The following is a 10,756-nucleotide window of genomic DNA, read 5'->3' on the forward strand; positions in this document are numbered from 1 at the left end:
ATGACAAAGATTGAGAACCTAGATCACAGAGTAGAAATTTCTGAGGAAAAGGTGGAAATAACGGTTGTCTTTATCTTGGAGGAGGCATTTGGGCTTGGGAACGTTAGCAATAATGAACAAGGCAGAGGCACTCAAGATGCTCCTGCTGAGGAGAATATGGTTCACCTAGGCATTCAACAAGTGGTTACACAATTGAAATCAGAGGATGCAGGTCAGTTAGTAGAAGTTGAGGCAAAAGAGATGGACGAAACTGGACTACATGCGCTAGATGATGCAGATAAGTTAGTTAACTTATATAGTTTTTAATGTTATGAAAGTATGTAAAGTTTAATGGGGTGTTTTGGTGATTATATAAGAATAATGTAGTAGAAGAAATAAGAAAGAAAACCATGAATATCGGTTGCCAATAGCCAAAGCAATTTTTCATAGATATGGACTGGATGTTGCTTGTTATTGTATTGGTTTTGACCATAATCTAGTTTTGTTAATAGAAATATAACCATTATTTAAAAAATAAAATAATAATATCAATATTTATTATATTATTGATATATCAATAATATTATCATATTATTATAATATAATAATTACATTATAAATTGTCATTTGTTATAATTATTATCGTATTTATAATATAATGATAATAATATTTTATAATATTATTATTGTTAGCATATTATTATTATATTTATATATTTATTAATATCAATATCAATATTAATATTAATATTAATATTAAATCCATATCTATTGACACCTCTACTATTGGTATATATCAACCACATTTATTAATGTGGTTGTGCTAGTTTTTACGTAGACGGTAGATTTCGTTTAAGGAACAAAGGCAATTATTAACACTATTTATTTTGTTCCATGCCTATTGAACATTGAAAGTTGCAATCGCCATAAATACAATTAGTATAATTTACATTTTAAAAATAGAATATTTGTGTGAAAAGTTGAGCTTTTATTTATCCTTGAAAATTGTTAGAACTCACGTCCAATAAAATCAAACTATGAGTAATACTTATAATAAATACAATAAAATTAAATTAAAATTAACATTCATAATATATGTTTATAATATAGAATAGTGTTGGATTATTTATGATTATTATATATATTAGCATAGATCCATCTTAACTTTAGATCTATGTCTATGGAAGATTAAATCTTTCAAAATGCAAATCTCTTTTTTAGTACAAATCTTGAAGAAATATTACCTTTTTAGTAAAACTTAAAGAAAAATTTACACTTCAACAGCGGTTGGTAGATTTAAACTTAAAAGGAATCTATTCTCATATATATATTTTCTTATTTTTAATTTTATTAAAATTCTAATAACATTATACTAAATTTCTCTTTGAATGTTTTGTAATTTTAATATTTAAATTTGTAATGTGATATGAATAGCATTGATCATATAAATAAATAATTAAATAACCTAAAAAAATTATAAATATTAAATTTTTATTTGCTCATTAATTAAATTTAAATATAAAATTCTTAAATATAATAATTAATAATATAAGTTATGATATTTATATTTATATAATTCATCATTGATCATATATATCTATATATATTTTTTATTTCAATATATTTCTATTAATTATATATATATATCTATATATATATATATATATATATATATATATATATTTTATTTCAATATATTTCTATTAATTTTATATATATATTAATTGAACAAATATTATTTTTATTTTTATTATTAGACGTCAAGTTTGATTTTATTATTTATATTTATATATATATATATATATATATAGATTGAATAATATTATTATTATTTTTATTATTATACCTACGTCAGGTTTGAATTTATTAAAATATCTCTCTTATATTAAACCAACAATTAATTTTTTACACTTGCGTGTATAAATTACAACATATCACCCTAGGAGGGAACCCATATTTATATCTTTACAATCATTTGTAAAAACTACAATTTGAGCCATAGTTATAACTATGAAAGGATATGTCCAAACCCTAATTCCTGAATGCGCACTGCGGAGTAACCCAATTACCTCATTCCGAGCGTGGGGTCAGCCTTGGCCGGACTGACACAAAAGGCTGCTATTAAATCCATCCATGGAAGGCGCCGACGAAAAGGGGGGATCGCCATCGGTTTACGATCCAATGGTAAACCCAAGTGCTGTCCACCCCTAGTAAAACATAAACTTTGTCGGAGGGAAACGAGGGCAGGGACAAACCATAATGGGGTCACCACCTAATTAGGAGAGGTGTTACAAAACTTCTGCGTAGTCTCACCGTAGTGAATTTGCAATTAATCATTAGCTTAAGATTCATTAATTTGCAATTAATCATTAGTTTAAGATTCATTTCTGTTTAGGCATTACGTCCAGAACGCATAAAGGAAAAGAATTAATTAATTAATAATGAAAAAAAAAAAATTATACACAATTTTTTTATATTTTAATAACATTATTCAATACCATACATTTTGTAAAAGTTAATTAAACCATTTTTTAAACATAATTTATTTTATCTTACCATTGTCTAAAATAAGAGACAATAACATTAAATTTATAAACATATCAAATTAAATAATCATTCCACATAAAATTCTTTATCAAATTTATAAACACACCTAATTAAATAATTAGGTGATATAAAATTTCTTATCAAATTTAAATAATACAAAAATTAATCTTATCAATGTTATGAATATAATTCATAACAAATAAATATATGTTAAATAGCCATTAAATTAAGTGAAAAAGTGTGTCTAAAAGACATGAGTCATGAAATGACACCCTCTTTAGGTATATATATGTGGATCTTTATTGTACATTCATCACTTGTACATTTTATATATAATAATTTATTATTACAAATACTCGTGTATTTTCACATTTAAGTCAACAACTTATTAGTTTTGATGATTCAGTGGTATCAGAGCCATGATGCACAATATAATCATGCGAGTCTTTGAATGTTGTTCACCACACAATATGTCATTACATTCATGTCCTGAATTCATGGAGTAGTTTAGTAAAATCCAAGAAGCATTTCAACGTTTAGAAAAATCATATGCAAAAGTTAAAGCATGTCAAAAGGAAATCAATAATAAGGAAGATGATAGTGATGGTGAAACAAAACAAGATGAAGCATTAGATGATTATAATGTTGAAGATGAAGATGTTGCAGAAAATGATCTAGATGATGATTCCGATGAAGTTGATACAGATCAAGATGAGGATTCAAATAAAGCTAAACTTGATGTGGATGAGGATGGTCTAGATTAAGATAATGATTCTGATGAAGCTAACATAGATCAAGATGAGGATTCCGATGAAGCTAATCTTGATATGGATGAGAATGTTGTAGAAGATTCTCGAGCCAAAATTTCAGAAGGTAAGGTCGAAGATACTGCAATTGTGGTAGAGGTCAAGATGGAAGAACAAAGCACTGAAGACGATACTCTTGTTGAGGACACAATATCAAAAAGTGATGGTCTACCCTTGGAGGAAGAGAATGACTTCTCAGATATATTTAGAAGTGAATTTGTGGAAGATAATTAAGAAGAAGTTGATGATGTTGGTAATGCTTTGCAAGGCCAAAATAAGACACTAGAGTTCAAGATTGATAAGCACAAGAAATAGTTAGAGATAGAGAGGGATCCTAAATTTTTGAAATTTTTAAAAGAACATGAAAAGGTACTTCTTCAATTCAATCATCAATTTAATACTGACTCTGAAGAAGACAAAGAGAATCTCAAGGAAGGTGTTCTGAAGCCTGGTCAACTAGAAGAGAGTGACAACAAAAGTTTGAAATCAAAAAAGGTCCTCACAGCTGCTCATGTTGATGCTTAGTGTCAAGAAATAAAGGAGTGACAAAACATAGGAGCTCTTTGTTGTTTCCTTCAAGCTTTTAGAACTGCATGTCACTATGGGGATGGGAGAAGAGATGACTCTTTTTCAATTTTGACAATTGTAAACAGCAGTACCTTTAACACAATCATGATATCTGTTCGTGGTGAGATTGATGGTATATTCAGGAAATTGTTGTGAATGCCTCTGTCAAGTGGAAAGAAGGAAGAAATTTTAGAAATGAAATACACTCCACGATGGAAGGACCTTGAAGGTCTCATCAAGTCATATTTTGTCAACACAGCAAACCTTCAATAGATTGAGGTTCCTAAAGAACTATGTTGTGGAACTCTATGGAGTGGACTTATCAAATGCTTATCATCATGTATTTACATTCATTAATTATTTGGGAATGATTTTACGATGTGCTCTCACATTAAATAACAAGGAAGAACTAGAGAAGGCTTACAGCTGGCAATATATGAATTCTTTGAACTTTGGTTTACATTTCTTTGTGCCAATCCCAGCAATATTGACTTCCAACCTCCTTCCTATCCATAGCTCAAATTTTAATTGGATTTTCTCATTTGGTGCCTACCACAGGCTATATACCCCTTTGAAGCTTATATGTACCAAAATGTTAAACACACTTGCTTCTGCTAGAGGAATTTTTATTCCTATGGCTTCTTTAGTTTTTGATATGCTAGAGTGTAAAGAACTAGACAAGACGCCAACTAGAGGATATGGGAAAGCTTTTGACTTTTCAATAGCATTAAAGGTGCCAAAAGTTTTCTCGAAAACTCATGCTTTCCAAGACGAGTGTGTATATTATGTGCTTCATCACCTCACTGAACACTTGGCTCAATGGAGCTATCATGTAGCTTTCCCTGACTTATCATTTAAAGTCCTTGTACCTTTACGATGTTTCCATGAAAGAACCAACATTGATAGATTTTGGCGCCAAGTGAAGCAACTCATAGATCAGGTTGAATGCAATGTTGCATATGTGAATAAAAAAATGAGAGGACATATCATTCTCTCCCAAGGATAATGCGATTGTATCCTCATTTCTTCAGGCTGAGAAAGTATTTGGAATGAGCCCCCTTTCGAAATATTACATAAATCTTCAACAAAAAACAGAACAAAAGAAGACTAGTCTTCAAAACTCCAACATGCTTGTTCATGAGGTAAAAAGAAAAAGCATGATAAATGATATAGCTGTATCTCATGAGGGCTATGGAAATGGCATAAGAAAGGGGTAGGTAGTCTTTAACAAGGATTTGTCACCTGAGAAATCAAATGGATTTGTTGCTTCTAAATAAAAAAAAGCACAAAAAATCCTAGACAGTCACTGATGTTGTGTTGGAAGAAAATGATATTTTTGAACATCGAAGCTCTTCTTCGGAGGAAAATAATGATGATTTATATAATAGTGAACAAGATGCAACAATGCATCTATCTGTAGAAAAACAAGAGAGTGAATCCAATGGAATGCATCATTTCAAGGTAACTCCACATGGTAGCAAAGGAGAACTGTGAAAGTTGTTTGAATTCAGGATTATTACAGGCAGCACCACCTACTCCATGTGCCCTTCAATTCAAAGTTCCATATCTCCCAACTGCAGTCGTTCATCATTGCATTGTGACTACCCGCGTCTACCGTCGTTGTCTCTACTGCATGGTCTATCGAGTTGTCAATGTCAACGATTCCACCATTATCTGCTCTTGTACTGACGACAGCAACACTTACGTGTCCACCTGTACCGACGACAATAGCACACACAACACGCAGTGCCATGTGGCCAGTTCTTCGTTCCTGCACCGACGACAACAACACACATAGCATTGTTAAAGAGCGGGTTGTCCTAAACGACGTGATTTGGTCAACGGCTGGTGTTGTTTCGATCAAGCATATAAGCGTAAGCCATCCGGTTAAAATCATATAAATTAATCAAAATATATTAATCAATTCATATAAATTAATTAATCTAATTAATTAATTTATATCATTTAATTAATTAAAAAAAAAATATTATACATATCTATATATATGTAGATATATATATATAGTTCAAAAAAATTATTATATCAAAAAAAAAAATCGATAACTCGGGATTTAGACAGTGTTCCAGCGAATTACATATGCCGAGATGATAAACACAAGATGAATAAATTGTTAGCAATGCAAATTTGACGACAAAGCTTCTGAAGGAAGGGGCTATGTTATGAATATAATTCATAACAAGTAAATAAATAAAATAAATGTAAATATTAAATAATCAAATATTGGTTATGTTAAATAGTCATTAAGTTAAGTGAAAAATCATGTATAAAAGACATGCCCAATCACAAAAAGACACTTGCTTAGTTATATATATGCGAGACCTTATTGTAACATTCATCACTTATACATTTTATATATAATAAATTATTATTTACAATACCTTTGTGTGTTTGAAATATTTAGTCAACAAGCCTACAAGTATTGTTGCTTCAATCAAATTCAAATAATACAATATTATTTAGGTATATTTCTCTACCAATATCAATGCTTGAGCAACTATACAAATTCCTTTTAAAGAAAACAAACCAACTTAAATACTCTTAGAAGGTATAATTCAAATTCATACAAAGCGAAAGTTAATAATATTAAAGACAATATCAACCCATATAAAAAATTAAAATATTGATATTAACAAAATTTTAATAAAATTAACTTATTCTTAGTAAAAAAAAATAAAAAAATACTATGTTATTTTATTTTATTTTTTGAAATAAAAATTATTTTCCGTTTAATTAATTAATTATACTTTATCATTTATAAATTCATTTCACTAATGACAATATCAACCCAAATTAAAATCAATATTAATACAATTTCAATAAAACTAATTTATTCTAATATAAATTTATATATATTTATTTATTTTATTTTTTAAATTGAAATTGTTTTCCTTTAATTAATTACACTTTATCATTTATATTTTTATTTCTCTTCTTAAATATATGTATATTTAATATACATTTAAATATTTCATATCTTAAATGATTATCAAGAATTTAACATATTTTTAAATTTTTATTTGATTTCTTTTCATTTCAAATATATAATTTGCATTCCTTATGAGTTGTTTTTAATGCAAAAGGTGGCTTCAGAAATAACCATGTTCTCCTCCTCATCTAGAGTTATAGTGGCACATTCAATTTGGCTTGAAGTATTAGCATAGTGTTCTTATTTCCCTTTTGTAGTTCATCGAATGTGCAAGCAGGTGAGCATGTTGTGACTCGTGATACAATATTCTATTGGATGGTGGAAACTAGCCCTTGTGGGCAGTTGAACACTGCAATGAATGTCGGCTTGACAGTCTCTGGTTTTCTCTCTTCTCTTTGTTTGATCACAACTTCTAGTATAATATTTTCTACACTCACCTTCTTGGCTTTCATTTCATCTATCGTCATCCTTACTCCTACCAGTCCTCTATTGAAGTTCTGCATTTCTCCTTGTCCTCTCTTAAAGCTCTGTATTCATCCACCAATCCTTCTCTCATAGGTTGACGTCTCCTTTTACCAGCCTCCTTAGTAGGCTCAACATTTTCCCTCGTCCACCCTTGTGCTCTTGTTGCTTCTCTGTGAATGCCTAACTACCCTCTTTCTCTCTAATTGTTGGTTTCATTAGAATCTTTTTTATCGAGTCCCCTTCTCTCCTTATGTGGAATACCCCTTTAAGCCCACAACTTATCCACTCATCTTCTCGACTATCCACTCATGTATCTAGGTCTTTCCTTTCACTATTCCCTATCAGTGAGCACACGTCCATCGAAGGGAAGCCTACTATCAGGTGCAAGCCTCTTAGGGACACACGTGTACACAATAGGCTTAAAGAGTTATATGCTAGGTTTTGAGACCTCACCCCATGTTCCATCAGGGAGGAGATAGTAAATATGGAACAAGAAGGGGCTTCCCAATTTCAGCAACTTTCAAATAAAAATATTCTTAATGATCTATCTAACTGGGTTTTGGATATTGTACATACGTGAGGCCCCTTTAAATAGTACATGTACACCATTTACTTTATTGATATTTGAATTTTCTCCTTGGAAGAATTCATATGGACTGCTTTGAACACTAGGATGACATCCTACAATGTCTAGAGCATCTTCACCATCATCTAAGGTACATAGGTCAATGCTTGGGCCACATTGAGAAGTGCCTTGTAGTGTTATTAGAACCATACTGGAATCAGTAGAACTAGCTAGTTTGACTAGTTTGGGGGTCAAATCAATTCAGTTCGAGGTCTAGAATCGAAAATAGAAGGTTTTGTTCCAATTATATTAAAAAAAATTATATGATATATTTTATTCATTGGGATCAAAAGAAAATGGGATGTTTGAGTTCTAGAACATGAAATGGTCAGTTTGGGATTGAACTAGATTTTTTTCACTCAACTAGCTAATTTTGTATCATATGGTCTGGTTTCATACAATTTAACCAAAGATATTTCAAACACAATTTATATAAATAAATAAAAATAGAACAAAACATAAGTTTTTGAGTGGGGTAGCCTAATATTCAAGCCTATGGCCCTTGTATTGTTATGTAATTAATGGTAATGTTAAATTCTTAAAGTAAAAGAGACATTCTCCTTTACCTTTCATTTTACTTAAATTTTTAACATTACCATGAAATGACTCAAGATGTTTGAAAGTGGTTCTGACCTAATTGAATTTCATATGGAGAAAATATAATTTAGATCTCACTCAAAATCCAAAAAACTTAACACTTTTTCATGATTTCATGATTAAGGTATTGCAATGTTTCCATTGGATTTTGTCATGTACGAGGGTATGGAACTAGTATTTAATCAAGAGCACCAAGCCCTCTATGTACCTTGATGGTAGTGGCACTGGTTTTCAAACTCCTCTATCATGAACCTCCTAAAAATGTACATGTTACTTAAAGAAAATCTTGACTTGACATGCTACATTTTTCTAGCTTATTTTAATGCTTATACGGTGATATCGATCATGAATATCTCAATATAGGAAATGGATTTTGATAATATGTAGGTATATGTTGAAGCATGATTTTTTTGGATGCTAGAGGCCATCTAGAGCCTATTGGTGGTTGTATTTTCCTTTCATAAATGGCTGGCACTTGATGGTATTTTGGTTATGTGCACCCTTACATGTTATGTAAGTGATAAATTTACCTTATTATTGTATAAATAGTTTGAATTTACATGGATGTAGATTAATATATATGTTTTTATTTAAAATTCAAATATTTTATCTATCTTTGGTCAATTGGTTCTTTGGTCTAGTTTTTTAACTAGTTCTCATCTGGTCCTAACCAATTCGCGTTCAGAGGTTTTTTCTTAGTTTGATCACCAATTTGGTTATGATAACATTAGTGTCTTGGCATTCATCCCCTGGTAGGGATCAACCCTAGCAACGCTAAAGACCCTATTTAGTTTGCTACTACTGACTTTGATCCCTCAGCTTAGTCTTCTTATGCTCTAGTTTATTTTGTATTATGATTATCTACTTCATTATCCTGACCAATCTGGCCCATATATATATATATATATATATATGGGCCATATTGGTCAGGATAATGAAGTAGATTATATATATATATATATATATATATATATATATATATATATATATATATATATTCTTTTGTTTAACCATGATTTCCTATACCTCTATGAATAGTGCACTTGTGGCTATGGTATGGTCTCCCTAGTGAAAGACCAACCTTGCATATCTAGTATATACATGTAAATTCTAGTTTAGAAAGAAATACAATATTTACCCCATATATAAATATAAAGGCTATAACCTCATTGCGGTCATCATGATGATCCTGAGCTAGTTTTTCCACCAACAGTGTGACTTGATGCAAATGAGCTTCAAAACCGTCGAATGGAGGTGGTAGATCGACTCTTCGTAAAGAGTTAGTGGGTTGTTGGTTTAACTCCTCCCTAATATCGTGTTGTTCCATAAGATGCACTGCACTAAAACCTTGAGGCCAACCACCCTTATGAGAAAATCCATTTTGACATTGCATCAACCACCAACCTGCCCCCTCGCTGAGAATAAATAGTGACTCCCACAATGCAAACCACCAATGGAGAACATCCCTGTGAGTTCCAACCTAGAACCTACAAGATGAGACCACAAACGACCAGTGAGATTGTCACAACCCTTGACACGATAAACGCCTTGCCACCCTACTCACTAAGAAATTCCCTAAACTTACAACCCAGAGAAACCACCCTGTGCCACTTGGCCACACTTGACACTAAAGTCCTACGGGAAAATTACACCCTTTGAGGCTCCCAACTGCCTCAGGGTGGTTGCAAAAGGATTTCTCAATCACCACGACAAATACCCAACATCCACCAATGCCTATGAGGAGCACAAGACAAACCTGCTCAAATCTCCCTAAAAGAACATTGGAAAAGGACGACCTGGAAGAATGTACCTGTGATATAATAGAGTTGGAGATCCTAAGAACCAATAATAAGTCGCCCTTTTCAAGAAAATATCATGCACACACTAACTGAAATCAACTATTGCTTAACTACTTGTGCCACCAACGAAGCTAGAGAAACACCATTCTTCCTACATACATAACAAATCATTGAAATATTCAAACAAGGGGCAAGGAATGGCTTGGGTTGGAAGTCACACTAATCACTTGATGAAATTCCACCCTCCACAAACTTATCCCTCAACTCCTGAAACCCAAACACAAACCCTGCGACTAGACTAGTGGAAATTAAACGTTTAAGGTTCTCTAGAACCTTCACCAAGCTAATGCCAAGTGAAGCATCCTTAGGCCACTCAATCGATATTAATGACACATGGGAGGGGATTTTTGAGCCGTATTCTAAG

The 10,756-nt window shown here is 31.5% G+C and overlaps 1 pseudogene; it reads left to right on the top strand.

Moving 5' to 3' along the window:
• Positions 1-5,116, top strand: LOC149226565 (nucleolar complex-associated protein 2-like; annotated as a pseudogene).
• The last annotated feature ends 5,640 nt before the right edge of the window (positions 5,117-10,756 follow it).

Source organism: Pinus tabuliformis, chromosome J, assembly GCF_031772625.1.
Source record: "Pinus tabuliformis cultivar Carrire ecotype Pingquan chromosome J, CPIR1, whole genome shotgun sequence".
NCBI lineage: Eukaryota > Viridiplantae > Streptophyta > Pinopsida > Pinales > Pinaceae > Pinus > Pinus tabuliformis.